Raw genomic sequence first — 12,551 nt, forward strand, 5'->3', positions numbered from 1 at the left:
CGAGGCAATACTCTTTCCTATTTCCTTGAAAACTTTAGAGTATTGCTTCAAAATTGCATAATTCATATCCAAAAAATGCAAAAAAACCAATTTGAGTTTGCAATAGCTGTAACTTCCTTAGTTTTGCTATCATCAAAAGTTTTCAGACACCGTTGGATTCGTGAGGAAACCCTCTTTCCGTAGAGGTGCTAGATGAAGCAATACTGTAAAGTTTTCAGTGAAAAGCATCGCAAAAACCAATATTTTTTGGGCGTAAAAATTCAAGGTCGTTTTCAAGCTCAAAAACGCTGTAACTCCTTCATTTTTTCGAATTTCGAAAATTTTCTGGCATTCCGCAGTTCGAAATTCGAAGACAATTCGAACAATAAACAGATTTACTTGAAATTCAACATTTTATTTTTTTTTGCATTTTTTTAGCAAAGGCTAACCCCTTATGAAAATTTTCAATTTTTGATGCGAAAAAAATTTTCGAGTTGAGTATACAGTATTGAAGATTACGGCAAAAAAATCGGTTTAGTGCAACTCCCATGTTTTTCCTTCAAAAAACAAGCTCAAAATCGCATAATTACTATCCGAAAAATGGTTAAAAAAATTAAGGTGAGTTTGAAATTGCTGTAACATCTTTAGTTTTGCGAATTTCAAAATTCTGAAGACACCGTTGGATTCGTGAAGAAAATCTCTTTCCGTAATGGTGCTGGACGAGGCAATACTCTTTCCTATTTCCTTGAAAACTTTAGAGTATTGCTTCAAAATTGCATAATTCATATCCAAAAAATGCAAAAAAACCAATTTGAGTTTGCAATAGCTGTAACTTCCTTAGTTTTGCTATCATCAAAAGTTTTCAGACACCGTTGGATTCGTGAGGAAACCCTCTTTCCGTAGAGGTGCTAGATGAAGCAATACTGTAAAGTTTTCAGTGAAAAGCATCGCAAAAACCAATATTTTTTGGGCGTAAAAATTCAAGGTCGTTTTCAAGCTCAAAAACGCTGTAACTCCTTCATTTTTTCGAATTTCGAAAATTTTCTGGCATTCCGCAGTTCGAAATTCGAAGACAATTCGAACAATAAACAGATTTACTTGAAATTCAACATTTTATTTTTTTTGCATTTTTTTAGCAAAGGCTAACCCCTTATGAAAATTTTCAATTTTTGATGCGAAAAAAATTTTCGAGTTGAGTATACAGTATTGAAGATTACGGCAAAAAAAATCGGTTTAGTGCAACTCCCATGTTTTTCCTTCAAAAAACAAGCTCAAAATCGCATAATTAATATCCGAAAAATGGTTAAAAAAATTAAGGTGAGTTTGAAATTGCTGTAACATCTTTAGTTTTGCGAATTTCAAAATTCTGAAGACACCGTTGGATTCGTGAAGAAAATCTCTTTCCGTAATGGTGCTGGACGAGGCAATACTCTTTCCTATTTCCTTGAAAACTTTAGAGTATTGCTTCAAAATTGCATAATTCATATCCAAAAAATGCAAAAAAACCAATTTGAGTTTGCAATAGCTGTAACTTCCTTAGTTTTGCTATCATCAAAAGTTTTCAGACACCGTTGGATTCGTGAGGAAACCCTCTTTCCGTAGAGGTGCTAGATGAAGCAATACTGTAAAGTTTTCAGTGAAAAGCATCGCAAAAACCAATATTTTTTGGGCGTAAAAATTCAAGGTCGTTTTCAAGCTCAAAAACGCTGTAACTCCTTCATTTTTTCGAATTTCGAAAATTTTCTGGCATTCCGCAGTTCGAAATTCGAAGACAATTCGAACAATAAACAGATTTACTTGAAATTCAACATTTTATTTTTTTTTGCATTTTTTTAGCAAAGGCTAACCCCTTATGAAAATTTTCAATTTTTGATGCGAAAAAATTTTTCGAGTTGAGTATACAGTATTGAAGATTACGGCAAAAAATTCGGTTTAGTGCAACTCCCATGTTTTTCCTTCAAAAAACAAGCTCAAAATCGCATAATTAATATCCGAAAAATGGTTAAAAAAATTAAGGTGAGTTTGAAATTGCTGTAACATCTTTAGTTTTGCGAATTTCAAAATTCTGAAGACACCGTTGGATTCGTGAAGAAAATCTCTTTCCGTAATGGTGCTGGACGAGGCAATACTCTTTCCTATTTCCTTGAAAACTTTAGAGTATTGCTTCAAAATTGCATAATTCATATCCAAAAAATGCAAAAAAACCAATTTGAGTTTGCAATAGCTGTAACTTCCTTAGTTTTGCTATCATCAAAAGTTTTCAGACACCGTTGGATTCGTGAGGAAACCCTCTTTCCGTAGAGGTGCTAGATGAAGCAATACTGTAAAGTTTTCAGTGAAAAGCATCGCAAAAACCAATATTTTTTGGGCGTAAAAATTCAAGGTCGTTTTCAAGCTCAAAAACGCTGTAACTCCTTCATTTTTTCGAATTTCGAAAATTTTCTGGCATTCCGCAGTTCGAAATTCGAAGACAATTCGAACAATAAACAGATTTACTTGAAATTCAACATTTTATTTTTTTTGCATTTTTTTAGCAAAGGCTAACCCCTTATGAAAATTTTCAATTTTTGATGCGAAAAAAATTTTCGAGTTGAGTATACAGTATTGAAGATTACGGCAAAAAAATCGGTTTAGTGCAACTCCCATGTTTTTCCTTCAAAAAACAAGCTCAAAATCGCATAATTAATATCCGAAAAATGGTTAAAAAAATTAAGGTGAGTTTGAAATTGCTGTAACATCTTTAGTTTTGCGAATTTCAAAATTCTGAAGACACCGTTGGATTCGTGAAGAAAATCTCTTTCCGTAATGGTGCTGGACGAGGCAATACTCTTTCCTATTTCCTTGAAAACTTTAGAGTATTGCTTCAAAATTGCATAATTCATATCCAAAAAATGCAAAAAAACCAATTTGAGTTTGCAATAGCTGTAACTTCCTTAGTTTTGCTATCATCAAAAGTTTTCAGACACCGTTGGATTCGTGAGGAAACCCTCTTTCCGTAGAGGTGCTAGATGAAGCAATACTGTAAAGTTTTCAGTGAAAAGCATCGCAAAAACCAATATTTTTTGGGCGTAAAAATTCAAGGTCGTTTTCAAGCTCAAAAACGCTGTAACTCCTTCATTTTTTCGAATTTCGAAAATTTTCTGGCATTCCGCAGTTCGAAATTCGAAGACAATTCGAACAATAAACAGATTTACTTGAAATTCAACATTTTATTTTTTTTGCATTTTTTTAGCAAAGGCTAACCCCTTATGAAAATTTTCAATTTTTGATGCGAAAAAAATTTTCGAGTTGAGTATACAGTATTGAAGATTACGGCAAAAAAAATCGGTTTAGTGCAACTCCCATGTTTTTCCTTCAAAAAACAAGCTCAAAATCGCATAATTAATATCCGAAAAATGGTTAAAAAAATTAAGGTGAGTTTGAAATTGCTGTAACATCTTTAGTTTTGCGAATTTCAAAATTCTGAAGACACCGTTGGATTCGTGAAGAAAATCTCTTTCCGTAATGGTGCTGGACGAGGCAATACTCTTTCCTATTTCCTTGAAAACTTTAGAGTATTGCTTCAAAATTGCATAATTCATATCCAAAAAATGCAAAAAAACCAATTTGAGTTTGCAATAGCTGTAACTTCCTTAGTTTTGCTATCATCAAAAGTTTTCAGACACCGTTGGATTCGTGAGGAAACCCTCTTTCCGTAGAGGTGCTAGATGAAGCAATACTGTAAAGTTTTCAGTGAAAAGCATCGCAAAAACCAATATTTTTTGGGCGTAAAAATTCAAGGTCGTTTTCAAGCACAAAAACGCTGTAACTCCTTCATTTTTTCGAATTTCGAAAATTTTCTGGCATTCCGCAGTTCGAAATTCGAAGACAATTCGAACAATAATCAGATTTACTTGAAATTCAACATTTTATTTTTTTTGCATTTTTTTAGCAAAGGCTAACCCCTTATGAAAATTTTCAATTTTTGATGCGAAAAAAATTTTCGAGTTGAGTATACAGTATTGAAGATTACGGCAAAAAAATCGGTTTAGTGCAACTCCCATGTTTTTCCTTCAAAAAACAAGCTCAAAATCGCATAATTAATATCCGAAAAATGGTTAAAAAAATTAAGGTGAGTTTGAAATTGCTGTAACATCTTTAGTTTTGCGAATTTCAAAATTCTGAAGACACCGTTGGATTCGTGAAGAAAATCTCTTTCCGTAATGGTGCTGGACGAGGCAATACTCTTTCCTATTTCCTTGAAAACTTTAGAGTATTGCTTCAAAATTGCATAATTCATATCCAAAAAATGCAAAAAAACCAATTTGAGTTTGCAATAGCTGTAACTTCCTTAGTTTTGCTATCATCAAAAGTTTTCAGACACCGTTGGATTCGTGAGGAAACCCTCTTTCCGTAGAGGTGCTAGATGAAGCAATACTGTAAAGTTTTCAGTGAAAAGCATCGCAAAAACCAATATTTTTTGGGCGTAAAAATTCAAGGTCGTTTTCAAGCTCAAAAACGCTGTAACTCCTTCATTTTTTCGAATTTCGAAAATTTTCTGGCATTCCGCAGTTCGAAATTCGAAGACAATTCGAACAATAAACAGATTTACTTGAAATTCAACATTTTATTTTTTTTGCATTTTTTTAGCAAAGGCTAACCCCTTATGAAAATTTTCAATTTTTGATGCGAAAAAAATTTTCGAGTTGAGTATACAGTATTGAAGATTACGGCAAAAAAATCGGTTTAGTGCAACTCCCATGTTTTTCCTTCAAAAAACAAGCTCAAAATCGCATAATTAATATCCGAAAAATGGTTAAAAAAATTAAGGTGAGTTTGAAATTGCTGTAACATCTTTAGTTTTGCGAATTTCAAAATTCTGAAGACACCGTTGGATTCGTGAAGAAAATCTCTTTCCGTAATGGTGCTGGACGAGGCAATACTCTTTCCTATTTCCTTGGAAACTTTAGAGTATTGCTTCAAAATTGCATAATTCATATCCAAAAAATGCAAAAAAACCAATTTGAGTTTGCAATAGCTGTAACTTCCTTAGTTTTGCTATCATCAAAAGTTTTCAGACACCGTTGGATTCGTGAGGAAACCCTCTTTCCGTAGAGGTGCTAGATGAAGCAATACTGTAAAGTTTTCAGTGAAAAGCATCGCAAAAACCAATATTTTTTGGGCGTAAAAATTCAAGGTCGTTTTCAAGCTCAAAAACGCTGTAACTCCTTCATTTTTTCGAATTTCGAAAATTTTCTGGCATTCCGCAGTTCGAAATTCGAAGACAATTCGAACAATAAACAGATTTACTTGAAATTCAACATTTTATTTTTTTTGCATTTTTTTAGCAAAGGCTAACCCCTTATGAAAATTTTCAATTTTTGATGCGAAAAAAATTTTCGAGTTGAGTATACAGTATTGAAGATTACGGCAAAAAAATCGGTTTAGTGCAACTCCCATGTTTTTCCTTCAAAAAACAATCTCAAAATCGCATAATTAATATCCGAAAAATGGTTAAAAAAATTAAGGTGAGTTTGAAATTGCTGTAACATCTTTAGTTTTGCGAATTTCAAAATTCTGAAGACACCGTTGGATTCGTGAAGAAAATCTCTTTCCGTAATGGTGCTGGACGAGGCAATACTCTTTCCTATTTCCTTGAAAACTTTAGAGTATTGCTTCAAAATTGCATAATTCATATCCAAAAAATGCAAAAAAACCAATTTGAGTTTGCAATAGCTGTAACTTCCTTAGTTTTGCTATCATCAAAAGTTTTCAGACACCGTTGGATTCGTGAGGAAACCCTCTTTCCGTAGAGGTGCTAGATGAAGCAATACTGTAAAGTTTTCAGTGAAAAGCATCGCAAAAACCAATATTTTTTGGGCGTAAAAATTCAAGGTCGTTTTCAAGCTCAAAAACGCTGTAACTCCTTCATTTTTTCGAATTTCGAAAATTTTCTGGCATTCCGCAGTTCGAAATTCGAAGACAATTCGAACAATAAACAGATTTACTTGAAATTCAACATTTTATTTTTTTTTGCATTTTTTTAGCAAAGGCTAACCCCTTATGAAAATTTTCAATTTTTGATGCGAAAAAAATTTTCGAGTTGAGTATACAGTATTGAAGATTACGGCAAAAAAATCGGTTTAGTGCAACTCCCATGTTTTTCCTTCAAAAAACAATCTCAAAATCGCATAATTAATATCCGAAAAATGGTTAAAAAAATTAAGGTGAGTTTGAAATTGCTGTAACATCTTTAGTTTTGCGAATTTCAAAATTCTGAAGACACCGTTGGATTCGTGAAGAAAATCTCTTTCCGTAATGGTGCTGGACGAGGCAATACTCTTTCCTATTTCCTTGAAAACTTTAGAGTATTGCTTCAAAATTGCATAATTCATATCCAAAAAATGCAAAAAAACCAATTTGAGTTTGCAATAGCTGTAACTTCCTTAGTTTTGCTATCATCAAAAGTTTTCAGACACCGTTGGATTCGTGAGGAAACCCTCTTTCCGTAGAGGTGCTAGATGAAGCAATACTGTAAAGTTTTCAGTGAAAAGCATCGCAAAAACCAATATTTTTTGGGCGTAAAAATTTAAGGTCGTTTTCAAGCTCAAAAACGCTGTAACTCCTTCATTTTTTCGAATTTCGAAAATTTTCTGGCATTCCGCAGTTCGAAATTCGAAGACAATTCGAACAATAAACAGATTTACTTGAAATTCAACATTTTATTTTTTTTGCATTTTTTTAGCAAAGGCTAACCCCTTATGAAAATTTTCAATTTTTGATGCGAAAAAAATTTTCGAGTTGAGTATACAGTATTGAAGATTACGGCAAAAAAATCGGTTTAGTGCAACTCCCATGTTTTTCCTTCAAAAAACAAGCTCAAAATCGCATAATTAATATCCGAAAAATGGTTAAAAAAATTAAGGTGAGTTTGAAATTGCTGTAACATCTTTAGTTTTGCGAATTTCAAAATTCTGAAGACACCGTTGGATTCGTGAAGAAAATCTCTTTCCGTAATGGTGCTGGACGAGGCAATACTCTTTCCTATTTCCTTGAAAACTTTAGAGTATTGCTTCAAAATTGCATAATTCATATCCAAAAAATGCAAAAAAACCAATTTGAGTTTGCAATAGCTGTAACTTCCTTAGTTTTGCTATCATCAAAAGTTTTCAGACACCGTTGGATTCGTGAGGAAACCCTCTTTCCGTAGAGGTGCTAGATGAAGCAATACTGTAAAGTTTTCAGTGAAAAGCATCGCAAAAACCAATATTTTTTGGGCGTAAAAATTCAAGGTCGTTTTCAAGCTCAAAAACGCTGTAACTCCTTCATTTTTTCGAATTTCGAAAATTTTCTGGCATTCCGCAGTTCGAAATTCGAAGACAATTCGAACAATAAACAGATTTACTTGAAATTCAACATTTTATTTTTTTTGCATTTTTTTAGCAAAGGCTAACCCCTTATGAAAATTTTCAATTTTTGATGCGAAAAAAATTTTCGAGTTGAGTATACAGTATTGAAGATTACGGCAAAAAAATCGGTTTAGTGCAACTCCCATGTTTTTCCTTCAAAAAACAATCTCAAAATCGCATAATTAATATCCGAAAAATGGTTAAAAAAATTAAGGTGAGTTTGAAATTGCTGTAACATCTTTAGTTTTGCGAATTTCAAAATTCTGAAGACACCGTTGGATTCGTGAAGAAAATCTCTTTCCGTAATGGTGCTGGACGAGGCAATACTCTTTCCTATTTCCTTGAAAACTTTAGAGTATTGCTTCAAAATTGCATAATTCATATCCAAAAAATGCAAAAAAACCAATTTGAGTTTGCAATAGCTGTAACTTCCTTAGTTTTGCTATCATCAAAAGTTTTCAGACACCGTTGGATTCGTGAGGAAACCCTCTTTCCGTAGAGGTGCTAGATGAAGCAATACTGTAAAGTTTTCAGTGAAAAGCATCGCAAAAACCAATATTTTTTGGGCGTAAAAATTCAAGGTCGTTTTCAAGCTCAAAAACGCTGTAACTCCTTCATTTTTTCGAATTTCGAAAATTTTCTGGCATTCCGCAGTTCGAAATTCGAAGACAATTCGAACAATAAACAGATTTACTTGAAATTCAACATTTTATTTTTTTTTGCATTTTTTTAGCAAAGGCTAACCCCTTATGAAAATTTTCAATTTTTGATGCGAAAAAATTTTTCGAGTTGAGTATACAGTATTGAAGATTACGGCAAAAAATTCGGTTTAGTGCAACTCCCATGTTTTTCCTTCAAAAACAAGCTCAAAATCGCATAATTAATATCCGAAAAATGGTTAAAAAAATTAAGGTGAGTTTGAAATTGCTGTAACATCTTTAGTTTTGCGAATTTCAAAATTCTGAAGACACCGTTGGATTCGTGAAGAAAATCTCTTTCCGTAATGGTGCTGGACGAGGCAATACTCTTTCCTATTTCCTTGAAAACTTTAGAGTATTGCTTCAAAATTGCATAATTCATATCCAAAAAATGCAAAAAAACCAATTTGAGTTTGCAATAGCTGTAACTTCCTTAGTTTTGCTATCATCAAAAGTTTTCAGACACCGTTGGATTCGTGAGGAAACCCTCTTTCCGTAGAGGTGCTAGATGAAGCAATACTGTAAAGTTTTCAGTGAAAAGCATCGCAAAAACCAATATTTTTTGGGCGTAAAAATTCAAGGTCGTTTTCAAGCTCAAAAACGCTGTAACTCCTTCATTTTTTCGAATTTCGAAAATTTTCTGGCATTCCGCAGTTCGAAATTCGAAGACAATTCGAACAATAAACAGATTTACTTGAAATTCAACATTTTATTTTTTTTGCATTTTTTTAGCAAAGGCTAACCCCTTATGAAAATTTTCAATTTTTGATGCGAAAAAAATTTTCGAGTTGAGTATACAGTATTGAAGATTACGGCAAAAAAATCGGTTTAGTGCAACTCCCATGTTTTTCCTTCAAAAAACAAGCTCAAAATCGCATAATTAATATCCGAAAAATGGTTAAAAAAATTAAGGTGAGTTTGAAATTGCTGTAACATCTTTAGTTTTGCGAATTTCAAAATTCTGAAGACACCGTTGGATTCGTGAAGAAAATCTCTTTCCGTAATGGTGCTGGACGAGGCAATACTCTTTCCTATTTCCTTGAAAACTTTAGGGTATTGCTTCAAAATTGCATAATTCATATCCAAAAAATGCAAAAAAACCAATTTGAGTTTGCAATAGCTGTAACTTCCTTAGTTTTGCTATCATCAAAAGTTTTCAGACACCGTTGGATTCGTGAGGAAACCCTCTTTCCGTAGAGGTGCTAGATGAAGCAATACTGTAAAGTTTTCAGTGAAAAGCATCGCAAAAACCAATATTTTTTGGGCGTAAAAATTCAAGGTCGTTTTCAAGCTCAAAAACGCTGTAACTCCTTCATTTTTTCGAATTTCGAAAATTTTCTGGCATTCCGCAGTTCGAAATTCGAAGACAATTCGAACAATAAACAGATTTACTTGAAATTCAACATTTTATTTTTTTTGCATTTTTTTAGCAAAGGCTAACTAACCCCTTATGAAAATTTTCAATTTTTGATGCGAAAAAAATTTTCGAGTTGAGTATACAGTATTGAAGATTACGGCAAAAAAATCGGTTTAGTGCAACTCCCATGTTTTTCCTTCAAAAAACAAGCTCAAAATCGCATAATTAATATCCGAAAAATGGTTAAAAAAATTAAGGTGAGTTTGAAATTGCTGTAACATCTTTAGTTTTGCGAATTTCAAAATTCTGAAGACACCGTTGGATTCGTGAAGAAAATCTCTTTCCGTAATGGTGCTGGACGAGGCAATACTCTTTCCTATTTCCTTGAAAACTTTAGGGTATTGCTTCAAAATTGCATAATTCATATCCAAAAAATGCAAAAAAACCAATTTGAGTTTGCAATAGCTGTAACTTCCTTAGTTTTGCTATCATCAAAAGTTTTCAGACACCGTTGGATTCGTGAGGAAACCCTCTTTCCGTAGAGGTGCTAGATGAAGCAATACTGTAAAGTTTTCAGTGAAAAGCATCGCAAAAACCAATATTTTTTGGGCGTAAAAATTCAAGGTCGTTTTCAAGCTCAAAAACGCTGTAACTCCTTCATTTTTTCGAATTTCGAAAATTTTCTGGCATTCCGCAGTTCGAAATTCGAAGACAATTCGAACAATAAACAGATTTACTTGAAATTCAACATTTTATTTTTTTTGCATTTTTTTTAGCAAAGGCTAACCCCTTATGAAAATTTTCAATTTTTGATGCGAAAAAAATTTTCGAGTTGAGTATACAGTATTGAAGATTACGGCAAAAAAATCGGTTTAGTGCAACTCCCATGTTTTTCCTTCAAAAAACAAGCTCAAAATCGCATAATTAATATCCGAAAAATGGTTAAAAAAATTAAGGTGAGTTTGAAATTGCTGTAACATCTTTAGTTTTGCGAATTTCAAAATTCTGAAGACACCGTTGGATTCGTGAAGAAAATCTCTTTCCGTAATGGTGCTGGACGAGGCAATACTCTTTCCTATTTCCTTGAAAACTTTAGAGTATTGCTTCAAAATTGCATAATTCATATCCAAAAAATGCAAAAAAACCAATTTGAGTTTGCAATAGCTGTAACTTCCTTAGTTTTGCTATCATCAAAAGTTTTCAGACACCGTTGGATTCGTGAGGAAACCCTCTTTCCGTAGAGGTGCTAGATGAAGCAATACTGTAAAGTTTTCAGTGAAAAGCATCGCAAAAACCAATATTTTTTGGGCGTAAAAATTCAAGGTCGTTTTCAAGCTCAAAAACGCTGTAACTCCTTCATTTTTTCGAATTTCGAAAATTTTCTGGCATTCCGCAGTTCGAAATTCGAAGACAATTCGAACAATAAACAGATTTACTTGAAATTCAACATTTTATTTTTTTTGCATTTTTTTAGCAAAGGCTAACCCCTTATGAAAATTTTCAATTTTTGATGCGAAAAAAATTTTCGAGTTGAGTATACAGTATTGAAGATTACGGCAAAAAAATCGGTTTAGTGCAACTCCCATGTTTTTCCTTCAAAAAACAATCTCAAAATCGCATAATTAATATCCGAAAAATGGTTAAAAAAATTAAGGTGAGTTTGAAATTGCTGTAACATCTTTAGTTTTGCGAATTTCAAAATTCTGAAGACACCGTTGGATTCGTGAAGAAAATCTCTTTCCGTAATGGTGCTGGACGAGGCAATACTCTTTCCTATTTCCTTGAAAACTTTAGAGTATTGCTTCAAAATTGCATAATTCATATCCAAAAAATGCAAAAAAACCAATTTGAGTTTGCAATAGCTGTAACTTCCTTAGTTTTGCTATCATCAAAAGTTTTCAGACACCGTTGGATTCGTGAGGAAACCCTCTTTCCGTAGAGGTGCTAGATGAAGCAATACTGTAAAGTTTTCAGTGAAAAGCATCGCAAAAACCAATATTTTTTGGGCGTAAAAATTCAAGGTCGTTTTCAAGCTCAAAAACGCTGTAACTCCTTCATTTTTTCGAATTTCGAAAATTTTCTGGCATTCCGCAGTTCGAAATTCGAAGACAATTCGAACAATAAACAGATTTACTTGAAATTCAACATTTTATTTTTTTTGCATTTTTTTAGCAAAGGCTAACCCCTTATGAAAATTTTCAATTTTTGATGCGAAAAAAATTTTCGAGTTGAGTATACAGTATTGAAGATTACGGCAAAAAAATCGGTTTAGTGCAACTCCCATGTTTTTCCTTCAAAAAACAAGCTCAAAATCGCATAATTAATATCCGAAAAATGGTTAAAAAAATTAAGGTGAGTTTGAAATTGCTGTAACATCTTTAGTTTTGCGAATTTCAAAATTCTGAAGACACCGTTGGATTCGTGAAGAAAATCTCTTTCCGTAATGGTGCTGGACGAGGCAATACTCTTTCCTATTTCCTTGAAAACTTTAGAGTATTGCTTCAAAATTGCATAATTCATATCCAAAAAATGCAAAAAAACCAATTTGAGTTTGCAATAGCTGTAACTTCCTTAGTTTTGCTATCATCAAAAGTTTTCAGACACCGTTGGATTCGTGAGGAAACCCTCTTTCCGTAGAGGTGCTAGATGAAGCAATACTGTAAAGTTTTCAGTGAAAAGCATCGCAAAAACCAATATTTTTTGGGCGTAAAAATTCAAGGTCGTTTTCAAGCTCAATAACGCTGTAACTCCTTCATTTTTTCGAATTTCGAAAATTTTCTGGCATTCCGCAGTTCGAAATTCGAAGACAATTCGAACAATAAACAGATTTACTTGAAATTCAACATTTTATTTTTTTTGCATTTTTTTAGCAAAGGCTAACCCCTTATGAAAATTTTCAATTTTTGATGCGAAAAAAATTTTCGAGTTGAGTATACAGTATTGAAGATTACGGCAAAAAAATCGGTTTAGTGCAACTCCCATGTTTTTCCTTCAAAAAACAATCTCAAAATCGCATAATTAATATCCGAAAAATGGTTAAAAAAATTAAGGTGAGTTTGAAATTGCTGTAACATCTTTAGTTTTGCGAATTTCAAAATTCAGAAGACACCGTTGGATTCGTGAAGAAAA

This window comes from Stomoxys calcitrans, chromosome 5 (genome assembly GCF_963082655.1).
Source record: "Stomoxys calcitrans chromosome 5, idStoCalc2.1, whole genome shotgun sequence".
Lineage (NCBI taxonomy): Eukaryota > Metazoa > Arthropoda > Insecta > Diptera > Muscidae > Stomoxys > Stomoxys calcitrans.